The sequence below is a fragment of the Myotis nattereri genome, assembly GCF_964212035.1.
Source record: "Myotis nattereri genome assembly, chromosome: X".
In the NCBI taxonomy this organism is placed as follows: domain Eukaryota; kingdom Metazoa; phylum Chordata; class Mammalia; order Chiroptera; family Vespertilionidae; genus Myotis; species Myotis nattereri.
The window spans coordinates 48,651,393-48,666,584 of NC_138078.1; the positions used below are offsets into that span (position 1 = coordinate 48,651,393).

The window sequence follows — 15,192 nt, forward strand, 5'->3', positions numbered from 1 at the left end:
AGCACGCTGAGAGCCAGAGGAGCTGCGGAGGCTGAGTGCAGAGGTACGGCGGCGGCTCGCGCGCGCGGAAAGGGGGTGGCACCTGAGGATGCGGCTGTCTTTTTGAATCACAAGCTCCCGACTGCTCTGAACTCCGGTTCCAGGAAGTCTCTGGGGACCCAGGACTCATACGGGGAGAGGCTGCTCTGTCAGGCGGCAGCGGGTGAACTTGAGGGCGGATTTCCCTCAGAGGTGCTTGCAGCCGTTACCGGGACACTGAGACGCGCGACTCCGGGCGCGGAGAATCAGCCATAGCTTCTTTCTCTGCCCTTTTGACTCCCTGAGACCCCGCCCCACCCAGGCTGCAGCAGAGGCTTTTGCATGTGAATGTACCTAACTACAGCCCAGCCAAGCAGACCCGGAACTTCCAAGAGAAGGCCCAAGGCCCCGCAGCGGCTTGCATTGCTTCACAGCTGAGCCTCTTCGTGGTTCCTGCTGTGTGGCCTCAGGCAGGGGCTGAATTAGCACCTCCTTAGATCCAGGAGCCACTGTACTCAGTGGTCAGAGGGGGACCATTCTCCCACTTTAGACACAGCTTGGCTGCTTCCCACAGCCAATTGGCCTGGAGGTCAATTCCTCCCAGTGATCCTACAACAACCAAGGCACCAAGAGTGCACCAAGAGTGTCCATCCCAGGTAACTGGGGAGGCTGAGCCACTGGGCCCTACAGGACACCTGGCGTGCAGGGCCACTCTATCAACACAGGGAAGCAGCCAAAAAGCGGAGACAAAGAAACAAGTCACAATTGGCAGAAACGGAGGAGGGCAGACGACTGGATATAGAGTTCAAGGCCACGTTTATAAGGTTTGTCAAGAATTTTATGGAAATTTAATGAATCCCTCAAGGAGTATAGTGAGACCATGGAGGACATGAAAAAGGACCAACTAGAAATTAAGCATACACTGACTGAAATAAAGAATAATTTACAGAGATCCAACAGCAGACAAGAGGATCCCAAGAATCAAGTCAAAGATTTGAAATACAAAGAAACAAAAAATACCCAACCAAAAAAGAAAAAAGAAAAGAGATTCAAAAAATATGACGCTAGTGTAAGGAACCTCTGGGACAACTTCAAGCGTACCAACATCAGAATTATAGGGGTACCAGAAGGAGAGAGAGGGCAAGATATTGAAAACCTTTTTGAGGAAATAATGACAGAAAACTTCCCCCACCTGGTGAAAGAAATGGACTTACAAGTCCAGGAAGCACAGAGAACCCCAAACAAAAGGAATCCAAAGAGGACCACACCAAGACACATCATAATTAAAATGCCAAGAGCAAAAGATAAAGAGAGAATCTTAAAAGCAGCAAGAGAAAGACAGTCAGTTACCTACAAGGGAGTACCCATCTGACTGTCAGCTGATTTCTCAACAGAAACCATGCAGGCCAGAAGAGAGTGGCAAGAAATATTCAAAGAGATGAATAGCAAGAACCTGCAACCAAGATTACTTTATCCAGCAAAGCTATCATTCAGAATGGAAGGTCAGATAAAGAGCTTCACGGATAAGAAAAAGCTAAAGGAGTTCATCACCACCAAACCAGCATTATATGAAATGCTGAAAGGTATTCTTTAAGAAGAGGAAGAAGAAAAAGGAACTCTTACCATTTGCCACAGCATCGATGGAACTGGAGAGCAGATAAATACCACAAGATCTCACTTATTTGTTGAATATAATGAACAACATAAACTGATGAACAAGGACTGATCCAGAGATGGAGAGGCTTTGATTGGACTGTCGGGCCTTGGAGGGAAGGTAGGGGAGGGTGGGGGCAAGGGGGAAGGATCAACCAAAGGACTTATATGCAAGCATATAGGCCTAACCAATGGACACGGACAACAGGGGGGTGAGGGGATGAGCGGGGGGGTGGGGAGGGGGGGGTAGAGGGTACACATATGTAATATCTTAATCAATAATAAAAAAAAGGTTACAAACCAACAATTACAGAGAGTCATAAAAATTGTACATATGGAAGGCAGAGATTTTCTTCATGTCCCCAATTTTGCTTTAGCACAGTGCTTGGTAAATATCTGTAGATAAAATGAATGAAATTTAATCAATTCTTCCATTTTGCAGATGAAATTTACCAACTTTAGAAACTTGCCTTAGAGGTTATATCTAAACCTCTTCTTTTTACTGAGTACAGAAAAGTTTTGCTTTACTTTAGAAACCATGTTTTTAAAAATCTTGTTTGGAGGAAAATAACTTTAATAAGCTATTAGTCTGAAAAAAAAACAAGCTTCTGGAGTGTGGCATTGTTTTCCGTTAGGAACAGGAGAGGTAGTAGAAAAAGCATGGGCTTTGGAGTCAGACATTCATTTATTCAATTAATATTAAGCTCCTACTGTGTACTTAGTATTGGGTAATGGGAATATAGCAGTGAAGACAAAAAAGATCCCTGCACTGTGGAAATTATATTCTAATGGAGGAAGGAAAAAGATAATTTCATATAGAGATAAACACAATAAAGTAAATAAGGCAGTGAGATGGATAAAAGGATGAGTGGGATGGGCCTACTTTACTTACAGTTATCAAAGAAGGGCTCTCTGAGGAAGTGACAGGGGAGCTGAGTCCTGAGTAAGGTGCAGTAACTAGCCACATGAAGACCTAAGGACAAGTGTGCTAGGCAGGTGACACTGCAGGAGTGAAGGCCTTGGGACAGTAAGGGCTCAATTTGAGGAACAAAGGGAATCTGTATGGCTGAAGTACAGTGAGTAAGAGTGGAGTAGTGAGAGATGAAACTGAAGAGATTGTGCACCAGAAACTTCTTCCATGGTGCTATGACTCTCAACTTTTGGCTGGGCACATGGCTGCCCAGAAACAGGATGACATTTTCCAGCCTTTCTCAGAGGTTTCTAAGTTCTGACCCATATAAGTGGAAGCGTTATGTAGAGCTTCTAGGAATCTTCCTTAAAACACAGCAGGCATGTACCCCTTGCTCTTTTCTTCTTCCAACTATGCTGATTGGCAGACATGTAATGACTGGTACTCTAGCTGCTCTTTTAGGTCACAAGGATGAGGGTCAGGTCCTAAGGACCAGGAAACATGGCCTGGAAGGAGTTTGTGCCCTGAGGACTTTTTATATATATATATATATATTTTATTGATTTCGGCCTCCTACATGCCCCCTACTGGGGGTCGAGCCCGCAACCCGGGCATGTGCCCTTAACCAGAATTGAACCCGGGACCCTTCAGTCCCCAGGCCGATGCTCTAACCACTGAGACAAACCTATTAGGGCCCTGAGAACTTCTTGAAGCTGAACCCTGTACCAACCTTGGGAGGTCTTCCCCCAGACGTGTGTCAGAGAAGTAAACTTCCATCTTGTTTTAAGCTATTGCTGTTTGGGTCTCTTGCTCATAACCAAACTTAATCATAATACCTAGAGACAGGATTCCCATCATCTCAGTTTTCATAGGTACTGTGAAGAAATTGGATTTTATCCTAAATGCAATGGGAGCCCCTGAAGCAGGAGAGTAATATGACCCACTTTATATTTTATAAGTTATTGAATAAATTGTACATAGACAAGAGTGGAAGAGGGAAAACAGTTAAAGGGGTGTTAGAAATGGTACAGACCCTATGTAGAACTTAGTGTATAGTATGCTCTCCTTTATAGAAGGAATGGAGGAATATGTGTGTGTATTTCCTTATGTTAAAAAAATGGAAGGGACAAACCAAAAACTAATAAAAATGGTTACTAATAGGAGAAAGGAAGGAATTGGAAAGAGGAGACAGGAATGCAAGTTAGGGCTTCTTTGAATGCTCCATTTATAGTTTGGAACCATATAAGTGGTTTATATAACTACTAGAGGCCCAGTGCATGAAATTCGTGCATGGGGGGTGTCCCTCAGCCCAGCCTGCACCCTCTCCAATCTGGGGATGTCCAACCGCTCGTTTAGACCCAATCCCAATGGCATAAAAGGGCAGTCAGACATCTCCCTCACAATCCAGGACTGCTGGCTTCCAACCACTCACCTGCTTGCCTGCCTGATTGCCCCTGACGGAATCTGCCTGCCAGCCTGATCATGCCCTAACCCAGCCATGGGCAAACTATGGCCCTCGGGCCGGATCCGGCCCATTTGAAATGAATAAAACTAAAAAAAAAAAAAAGACCGTACCCTTTTATGTAATGATGTTTACTTTGAATTTATATTAGTTCACACATACACTCCATCCATGCTTTTGTCCCGGCCCTCCGGTCCAGTTTAAGAACCCCTTGTGGCCCTCAAGTCAAAAAGTTTGCCCACCCCTGCCCTAACCTCTCCCCTGCCAGCCTGATCAACGCCTAACTGCTCCCCTGATGGCCCAATTGCCCCTAACTTCCCTCCCCTGCGGGCCTGGCTCCCCCCAACTGCCCTCCCTGCAGGCCTGGTCCCCCCAAACTGCCCTTCCCTACAGCCCTGGTCCCCACTACTGCCCTCCTCTGCAGGCCTGGTCCCTCCTAACTGCCCTCCTCTGCTGGCCTGGTCCCTCCTAACTGCCTTCCCTTGCAGACCTGGTCCCCACAACTGCCCTCCTCTACAGGCAGAAAAAAAATTAGATTAAAAAATGGGCGGGGGATTTGAATAGACTTTTTTCAAAGAATTCATAGAGATGCCAACAGAAACATGAAAAGATGCTCACCATCACTTAAATGCAAATCAAAACCACAATGAGATATCACTTCACACCTCTTAGATTGGCTGCTATAAAAAAGACAAGAAACAAGTGTTGGTGAAGTTGTAGAGAAAAGGGAACCCTCATGCACTTTAGGTAGAAATGTAAATTGACACAGCCACTACAGAAAACAGTATGGAGGCTCCTAATTTTTTTGAAATAGAACTACTCTATGATCCAGTAATTGACTTCTGGAAATTTATCCAAAAAAGATTGAAAATAAATCTGCACCACCATGTTCATTACATCGTTATTTACAATAGCCAAGATATGGAAACAACCAAAGTCTGCATCAATAGATGAAGAGATAAAGATGATATATATATATATATATATATATATATATATATATGGATATATATCCTATCTAATAAAAGAGAAACATGGTAATTAGCGTACAACCGCTACCCTTCCCATTGGCTAATAAGGGAGATATGCAAATTAACTGCCAGCCAAGATGGTGGCCAGCAGCCAGGCAGCTGACACGAACAGGGAGGCTTGCTTGCTTCAGTGAAGGAGGGAGCCACGCTTCACCTCCTGCCTTGCCGGCCTCTCAGCTGCACTCTAAGCAACATTGTAACAAGTATAGAAGCTAAACAAAACCCTGGGCTTCAGCCAGGAGGACCGCAACATTGTTTCAAATACAGAAGAGTAAACAAAGGCCAGAAACCTGCTTTCAGCAGCGTAGGTCTCATAGCTGGAGCCGAGCCTCAGAGCTAAAGCTGGCCCAGAATAAAAAAAAAAAAAAAGGAAAAAAGGACAGGTTGGGAGCTTCAGTCACCCGCCAGCCTGAAAATGGCCCTCAGCCCCTCACCCAGGCTGGCCAGGCACCCCAGTAGGGACCCCTACCCTAAAGGGTGTGTGACCATCTGCAAACAGCCATCATCACCTCACCCAGGCTGGCCAGGCACCCCAGTGGGGACCCCTACCCTAAAGGGTGTGTGACCAGCTGCAAACAGCCATCATCCCCTCACCCAGGCTGGCCAGGCACCCCAGTGGGGACCCCTACCCTAAAGGGTGTGTGACCATCTGCAAACAGCCATCATCCCCTCACCCAGGCTGGCCAGGCACCCAAGCGGGACCCCCACCCTGATCCAGGACACCCTTCAGGGCAAACCAGCCAGCCCCCACCAGTGCACCAGGCTTCTATCCTATATAGTAAAAGGGTAATATGCCTCCCAGCACCGGGATCAGTGGAGCCGCGAGGCCTCCCGGCACCGGGATCAGCATGACAGGGGGCAGCGCCCAACCCCCTGATCGCCCTGCGGCTCTGTGCGTGACGGGGGGAGCTCCCCAACCCCCTGATCGCCCTGCGGCTGTGTGTGACAGGGTGCAGCGCCCCAACCCCCTGATCGCCCTGCAGCTCTGTGTGTGACAAGGTGCAGCGCCCCCACCCCCCTCCCCATCGGCCCTGCCCTGAGTGTGACAGTGGCGGCACCCCAACCCCCTGATCCGCCCTGCCCTGTGTGTGATGGGGGCGGTGCCCCAACTCCCCTATCGGCCCTGCTCTGTGAGTGACAGGGGGGAGCTCCTCAATCCTCTGTTCCGCCCTGCTCTGTGTGTGACAGGGGGTGGCGCCGCAACTTCCCTATCGACCCTGTCTTGAGTGTGACAGGGGGCGGTGCCCCAACCCCCCGATCGGCCCTACCCTGAGCATGACTAGGGGTGGCATCGCAACCTCCCGATCCGCCCTGCTCTGTGCATGACAGGGGGCGGCGCCCCAACTCCCCAATCAGCCCTGCTCTGAGCCTGACCAGGGGCTGCACCTAGGGATTGGGCCTGCCCTCTGCCACCCGGGAGCAGGCCTATGTCAGCAGGTTGTTATCTCCCGAGGGGTCCCAGACTGCAAGAGGGCACAGGCCAGGCTGAGGGACCTCCTCTCCCCCCCGAGTGCACAAATTTTTGTGCACTGGGCTTCTAGTATATATACTTGCATACATATACAATGGGATACTATTCATCAATAAAAAAGAATGAAATATTTATATTTGTGGTAACATGGATAAACCTGGAGGACATTAGGCTAAGTGAAATAAGTCAGACCAGAGAAAGATAAATACCATGATTTCACTTACACGAGGAATATAAAAAAACTTAATGAACAAACAAACACACCAAAATCATAGATACAGAGAAAAGATTGGTGGTTGCCAGAGGAGAGGTGGGGTACGGGTGGGTGAAATGGGTGAAGAGGGTCAAAAGGTACAAATTTCCAGTCAAGAAATAAGTAATGGGAATGTAATACACAGCATGGTGACTATAGTTAACAAATAACGCTTTGTTGCATATTTGAAAATTCCTGAAAGTAAATCTTTAAAAAATAGAAAAAAAAATTTTGTAGCTATTTATGGTGAAAGATGATATCTAGGCTTACTGTGATCATTTAACAACGTATACAAATATTGAATCATTATGTTGTACATCCCAAACTAATATAATGTGATATGTCAACTAGAGGCCTGGTGCAGAAATTAGTGCACAGGGGGTGGAGGGGGAAGGGGAGAGGAGAGGGGGCCCTCAGCCCAGCGTGCACCCTCTCATAATTCAGGACCCCTTAGGGGTATGTCCAACTGCAGGATCGGGCCTAAACCGGAAGTCGGACATCCCTCTCGCATGGCACCTAACGGCTCTCCTGCCTGCCTGATCGCCCCTAAATCCTCTGCCTGCCTACCTGATCACCCCTAACCACTCACCTGACTGGTTGCCCCTAACCACTCTGCCTGCCTGCCTGATCACCCTGAACAGCTCACCTACCTGCCTGATTTCCCCTAACCACTCGCCTGTCTGCCTGAACTCCACTAACCACTTGCCTGGCTGCCTGATCACCCCTAACCACTCTGCCTGTCTGCCTGATAGCCCCTAACAGCTCACCTACCAGCCTGATCACCCCTAATTGCTTGCCTGCTTGCCTGATCACCCCTAACCACTTCTGCCTCGGCCTCCGCTGCTGCGGCTTTATCCAGAAGGTCATCCAGAGGACATCCGGAATGACGTCCAGAAGGTCGTTTGGCTGTCCGATCTAATTAGCATATTATGCTTTTATTATTAAAGATTATATCTCAATGATTAATTAATTATTTTGTTTTTAAAAGTTGGAAGCAACTTAAGTGTCCATAGATTCATGATGGGTTAAAAACTATGTGGTATATGTACACAATTCAGTACCCAATAGAAAGGAAATTCTGACACATGCTACGACATGGATGAACCTTAAGGATATTATGTTAACTGTAATAAGCCAATCACAAGAAGCCCAATACTATATAATTCTATTATATGAGGTAGCATCAAATTCATTGAGACAGAAAGTAGAATGGTCCTAGCCTAGGGCTGAAAGGAAAAGGAAATGGAGAATTACTGTTTAACTAGAGGCCTAGTGCATGAAATTCGTACACTCGGGGGCGGGGGAGGGGTGGAGGCGGTGGTTTGTCCCTCAGCTAAGCCTGCACACTCTCCAATCTGGGACCCCTCAGGGGATGTCCGACTGCTGATTTAGGCCCAATCCTGCCTAAATCAGTAGTCAGGCATCCCTCTCACAATCCAGGACTGCTGACTCCTAACCACTCGCCTGCCTGCCTGCCTGATTGCCCCTAACCGCTTCTACCTGCCAACCTGATCACCCCCTAACTGCTCCCCTGCTGGTCTGATTGACACCTAACTGCTTCCCTGCCAGCCCGATTGCCGCCAACTGCCCTCCCTTGCCAGCCCAGTCACCACCAACTGCCCTCCCCTGCAAGCCTGATCACCCCCAACTGCCTTCCCCTGCAGGCCTGCTACCCCCCAACTGCCCTCCCCTGCCAGCCATCTTGTGACAATGTGGGGGCAGCCACCTTGTGAGGATGTGGGGGCAGCCATCTTGTGGTGGCCATATTGTGACAAAGTGGGGCCGGCCATCTTTGTGATGATGTGGGGGTGACCATCTTGTGATGACATGGGGTGGCCATCTTGTGGCAGCCATCTTGTGATGATGTGGGGCAGCCACCTTGTGGCAGCCATCTTGTGACAAAGTGCGGGCGGCCATCTTGTGATGGCATGGAGGTGGCCATCTTGTGATGACGTGGGGGCGGCCATCTTGTGATAATGTGATGGTGTGTGGATCAATTTGTAATTACTGGGGGTACGGGAGGCCAGGGGATTGTCAAGGGCGGGGAAAAAAAAGGACACATATGTAATACCCTTTGTAATACTTTAAGCAATAATAAAAAAAATTTGCAATTACCTCTTTATTATATAAGGTATGCATAACCCATGGACACAGACAATAGGGTGCTGAAGGCCTGGGGCAGGGATGGGAAGACAGGCTGGAGGCAGTCAATGGGGGGAAGAAGGGGGCATGTGTAATACTTCCAACAATAAACAATTATAAAAAAGTAAAATAAAGTTATGGACATGACCCAATTCAGAAATTAAAACAAATTTGTCAAGCTCTAAAATAATATTATATAAATAATCATTTAATCATGTTTATGAGTCCTAAGGCATATGTAATTTCAGAATTTCAGACTTTTTTTCATTAAAAGAGATGGTGTAATTGAATTCTTCCTGATATATTCAATGAAGATTCATTAATCAGATGTCGCAAGGTTGTACTGAAGAGAAGCCAGAATAACCATTATTTAAAACTAGAGGCCTGATGCATAAAAATTCATGCACTGGAGGGAGAGTCCCTAACCCTGGCCTGTCCCCTCTCACCATCTGGGAGCCCTCAGGGGTGGCGATCAAGGAAAGGTGATGCCCACATCACACTTCTGCTGCTGCCACTGCAAGCAGTACAAGCCTCAGCTGGCCTTCGTGATCTGAATCTCAGGCGGCCCTGGGCGGCTTGGCAGCCAACAGCCAAGGCTTGCCTGCACCTCGGGCATCAGCTGGGAAGCTGCCATCCGAGGCTTGACTGTGCCTCAGGCTGGCCCTGGGCAGCTGGAGGGCTGAGGGAACTGGGGGACTCCAGAGGCAGGTGTGCAGCATGGCCTGTCACCCCAGCGGGGCTGAGGAAATTGGGCACAGCAAACTTGTGGCTGTGGGCGCTGCCATCTTTGAGGGTGGGGCAGTCAAATATCATATTCCCTCATTGGCTGTGGGCACTAACATCTTTGCGATGGTGTGAGGGTCAGTTAGCATATGCCCTCTTTATTAGATAGGCTACTCTTAAGAAAATAAGACATGAAATTTTTATAAATGTATATTAAACTCACTTTCCATTTTAATTATACTGGAAAGACTTATTTAACTTTAAGGCTGTGGAAGTAGCAGTAGCCGACCCTTTCAAGACATATGGACCGAGATGTACAGGATTGTCTCCAGAAATGACAGATCATTGTGCATACTGTGTAATGAAACAGTAGTAAGCAGAACGTGGAATGTAAAGAGACATTTTGAAACTAATCATTGTCAGCTCTTGAAAAAAAGTATTGATGAAAGGAAGGAATACATTTCTAGGCAGCTACACCTCTATAAAAGTCAATCAAATTCCATCATTAAATTTGTAAGATGCTCTACAAATTCAACATCAGCAAGTTACTGTATTGCTCACTTCATAGCTCAGCATGGAAAAGCCCTCAGTGACGGAGAATTTATTAAGGAAACATTTCTAAGATGTGCACCAGCTCTATTTCACAACATGAAAAATAAAGATGATATTATTAAAAGAATTTCTGAGTTACCACTCAGTAGAAATACTGTCAAAGACAGAATAATAGATCTTAACAAAAACATACAACATCAATTAAAAAAGACTTAAATAGTTGTAAATATTTTTCGATTTATCTTGATGAAACTACTGATGTCACATCAAATGCTCGGTTGGCCATTATTGCTAGATATTCTGATGGTCTCACAATGAGAGAAGAGTTGATAAAGTTAGAATCAGTGCCAATAAGTACATCAGGAAACAAAATATGTAAGGTTGTTATAAAAACATTCAGTGACCTAAGCATTGGTATCTCTAAAATTGTATCAGTCATGACAGATGGGGCACCAAATATGGTGGTAAAAAACGTGGGATTCCTGAAATTGTTTATGGAAGCTATTAGGCATCCACTTGTACCTTTTCATTGCATTATCCATCAGGAGGTGTTGTGTGCCAAATCGGGATTCTCAGAATTGAATGATTTAATGTCAGTTGTAACAAAAATTGTGAATTTTATAGCTTCTTGACCCCTTCACAAGCGAGAATTTTCTGCACTTTTATAGGACTTTGATTCACCTACAGTGGACTACTGATGTTCAATAATGTGAGATGGCTAAGTCGAGGTAAAGTACTTGAGCGATTTGTGGAGTGCTTTGAAGAAATTATGGTATTTATTGAGAATAAGGATTTGGCAAACTTTCCTCAGATCAATGATTATAAGTGGGTCAGCAATTTGATGTTTTTTATAGATCTCTCTGTTCATATGAATGAACTGAACTTAAAATTACAAGGTTTTGGCAAAAGTATTGACGTTATGTTTGGATACATCAAATCTTTTGAAAGTAAACTTAAAATTTTCAAGCAAGATATTGAAACTAAAACATAAGTATTTTCCTTGGATTATAAAGTATTTCGACCTAAATAGACACCTTTTAAAAGAGGACATTCAGAAAGCCAAAAGACATATGAAAACATGCTCAAAGTTGCTAATCATCCAAGAGATGCAAATCAAAACAACAATGAGGTACCATCTCACACCTGTCAGAATGGCTATCATCAACAAATCAACAAACGACAAGTGCTGGAGAGGATGTGGAGAAAAAGGAACACTTGTGCACTGCTGGTGGGAATGCAGACTGGTGCAGCTATTATGGAAGACAGTACGGAGTTTCCTCAAAAAACTACAAATGGAACTCCCATTTGACCCTGTGATCCCACTTCTAGGAATATATCCCAAGAAACCAGAAATACCAGTCAGAAAGGATATATGCACCCCTATGTTCATAGCAGCACAATTCACCATAGCTAAGATCTGGAAACAGCCTAAGTGCCCATCTGTAGATGAATGGATTAGAAAACTGTGGTACATCTACACGATGGAATACTATGCTGCTGTAAAAAAGAAGGAAGTCTTACCATTTGCAACAGCATGGATGGAACTGGAGAGCATTATGCTAAGTGAAATAAGCCAGTCAATGAAGGAAAAATACCACATGATCTCACTCATTTATGGATAATAAAGACCATTATAAACTTATGAACAAAAATAGATACAGAGGCAGAGCTGCCTCGAACAGACTGTCAAACTACAGCAGGAAGGCCGGGGTGGGTGGGGGGGCAGGGAGGGGGTAAGAGATCAACCGAAGGACTTGTATGCATGCATATAAGCATAACCAATGGACACAAGACACTGGGGGGTAGGGGAGGCCAGGGGATTGTCAAGGGCGGGGAAAAAAAAAAGGAGACATATGTAATACTCTTTGTAATACTTTAAGCAATAAAAAATATATATATATAAAAAAATAAATAAATAAAGTATTTCGAGAAGGCCACTACAACGAGTGTAATGGAGTCCATACTTATGTACCAGAATATAGTAAACTCGTTATTTGAACAGTTCAGCGAAAGATTCGACCAATTTAGAAGCCTAGAACAGACCATTAAAATAATTAAGTATCCGGATGTAGTTGTTTACAGTACTTTGGAATTAAAGGATTTCCAATGGATGCAAATTGACGATTTAGAGATGCAACTTGCAGATTTTCAAGGTAGCATTTGGACTCGTGTTTGTCGACTTAAGGTCGAAACTTGAAAATCTGGAACAAAGTCTTTTGAATAATGAAGAAGAGTGCAACTACGAACAAGAAATTTTGAGTGCTTGGAACAGAGTACCTGACACTTTTAGCGACATAAAAACTCTAGCGATGGCTTGCTAACAATTTTTTCATCAACATATTTTTGTGAGACTTTGTTCTCAGCATTAAATAATATTAAAACGAACAAAAGAAACCGGCTAACAGATGAAGTTAGTGGCGCTTGCTTGGCCTTGAAGTGCACCAAGTATGAACCTGCAATCGAAGAATTAGCAGACAAACTTCAGCACCAAAAAAGTCACTAATTTCTAGTTTTCGTACCAATTGATTATCATTGTTTTTATTATTTTTTTCCTAAATGTACATTGTTTTTCTGCTTTTGTTCATTTTATACATATTTTTGGTTGATTTTTCTTTGTTAAATGGCATTTAAATATATAAAATAAATATCAAAAATATAAATCCTTTTTTTACTATGATTGCAAATATCAAAAAAAATTATGAATATTTCTATATGTGACATGGCACCAGAGTTAAGTAAGGGTTTTTAAAAATTTTGACATGCCGAGCTCAAAAGGTTCACCATCACTGCCCTAGGAGATATATTTGTAAACATATTGCAACATGAGATTTCTGAGATTTTGCTGCCTATGGTTTTGTCTACGATTTTTATGGTTCACATCTTACATTTTAATTCTTTTATCCATTTTGAGTTTATTCTTGTGTATGATGTAAGTTGGTGATCTACTTTCATTTTTTGCATGTATCTGTCCAGTTTTCCCAACACCATTTATTGAAGAGACTGTCTTCACTCCATTTTATGCTCTTGCTTCCTTTGTCAAATATTAATAGAGCATAACAGCTTGGGTCGATTTCTGGGTTCTCTGTTCTGTTCCATTGATCTATATATCTGTTCTTGTGCCAGTACAAGGTTGTTTTGAGCATAGTGGCTTAGTAGTATAACTTGATATCTGTTATTGTGATCCCTCCAACTTTGTTCTTCTTTCTCAGGATTGCTGTGGCTATTTGGGGTCTTTTTTGGTTCATATAAATTTTTGGAGTATTGTTCTAGATGTGTGAAGTATGCTCTTGGCAATTTAATAGGAACTGCATTGAATCTATGGATTGCTTTGGGTAGTATGGACATTTTAATGATGTTAATTCTACCAATCCAAAAACATGGTATTTTGCCATAAATGTTTTTTCAAAATATACTTGGATATCAGAGACTAACATTTATTAAAAGGATGTAATTTGTAAATATGTAATATTAATACACTCAGTGACCAAGATTAGTATCACTGTCTGTACTTACAATTGAAGACACAGATTTTAGAGGCTGGTGGTTTACAAAATGCCACCCAATTCATCAGTAGCAGATGTGGAATTCAAACCCAGGTCTGTGTGCTTCCAATGCCAGTGCTCTTTCTCACATCATGCCACTGTAATAAGTCTCACCATGTCATTCCTTGCTGATGAACTTGATTTCCTAGATGAGAATAAGCTGAAACCTAAGCTCAGTAACATAACTTCAAGCAAGACTACATTTTTAACTACTTTAGGCGAGATTTTTTAAAAACAGACTTGCTTGGTTCCAAAATGACAGTGGATTAAGTGGGAGCTACACTGACACTCTCCCAGGGCCAAACTGGCATTACAACTAAATTATAGAGAAACATTTCTGAATAATCAACTGAAGGCTAGCATAAAAAAATACGTGGTACATTTACACCATTAAATACTATGCAGCAATTAAAAAAATTATCTCTTACCCTTTGAGACAGCATGGAGGGACCTAGAGAGTATTATGCTAAGCAAAATAAGCCAGCCAGAGAAAAACAAAAATCACATATCTCACTTATATTGGAATCTAAGGAGCAAAATAAACTGAGGAACAAAATAGATCCAGAGACATAGAAGCATGGAAGAAACTATTGAATCTCAGAGGGAAGATGGGGGTGGGTGGGTGGGTGGGTAGGTGGGAAGAGATTAAACAAAGAACTTATATGCATATATACATAACCCATTGACACAAAGAATACTGTGGTAAAGGCCTGGGGTGGGGCAAGTGTAGGCTAGAATGGATCAATGGGGGGAGAGGAGGAGACATCTGTAATACTTTCAACAATAAAGATAATTCTTTTTAACTAGAAGACTTAGTTAAAGCTCTGAGGTCCAAAAGTTATATTTCCCTACCAAACTAGTGTCTAATGCTCCCAAAAGGACAGAAGTTAATGATAGAAAACATTCCCCAGGGCAACAATCTAATTTCATTCCTCTTCTTATACTCATGTATATTGGTTGATTTAGATGGCTGGAAAACAGGAGTTGACTCCATGACCTCCCAAACTCCTGTTAACACTATAATTCTGATTTTCTTTACCCTACTTACATAGGGGAACCAGTGATTATTCTCTAAAATTGGGTTTTAAAGGCCAGATTTTTCCATTTTAATAAAGATACCACAAATAACATAAAATTACATCTAGCAACGGCCATAGTTCAAAAACTTCCTATTAAATTATACCAAAATAATCCTCTCAAAATACCAGAATCACAGCAATTGATTGCAAGGAATAAATATGAACCAGGGAAGTTGAGAGGGACCCCTGTTCATAACATTTCATTTCTTTAGACGTCAGTGAAATATCATCTGACAAGTTGGAAAAAGCCTGACTGGGCAACATGCCCTGTTGTGACTTTTGTGGTTCTTATCCCATTGCCTTCACTACTTGGCATATTACATCATTGTTAACTGTAAAGGAAATTGCTGTCTGAC

General features: G+C 43.6%; 1 protein-coding gene across 1 annotated transcript in view; it reads right to left on the reverse strand.

Annotated features, from left to right (window-relative positions):
• OPHN1 (oligophrenin 1) overlaps positions 1 to 15,192 on the reverse strand; it is a 629,793-nt gene that overhangs the window by 585,658 nt on the left and 28,943 nt on the right. The gene's annotated exons all lie outside the window — the stretch shown is intronic.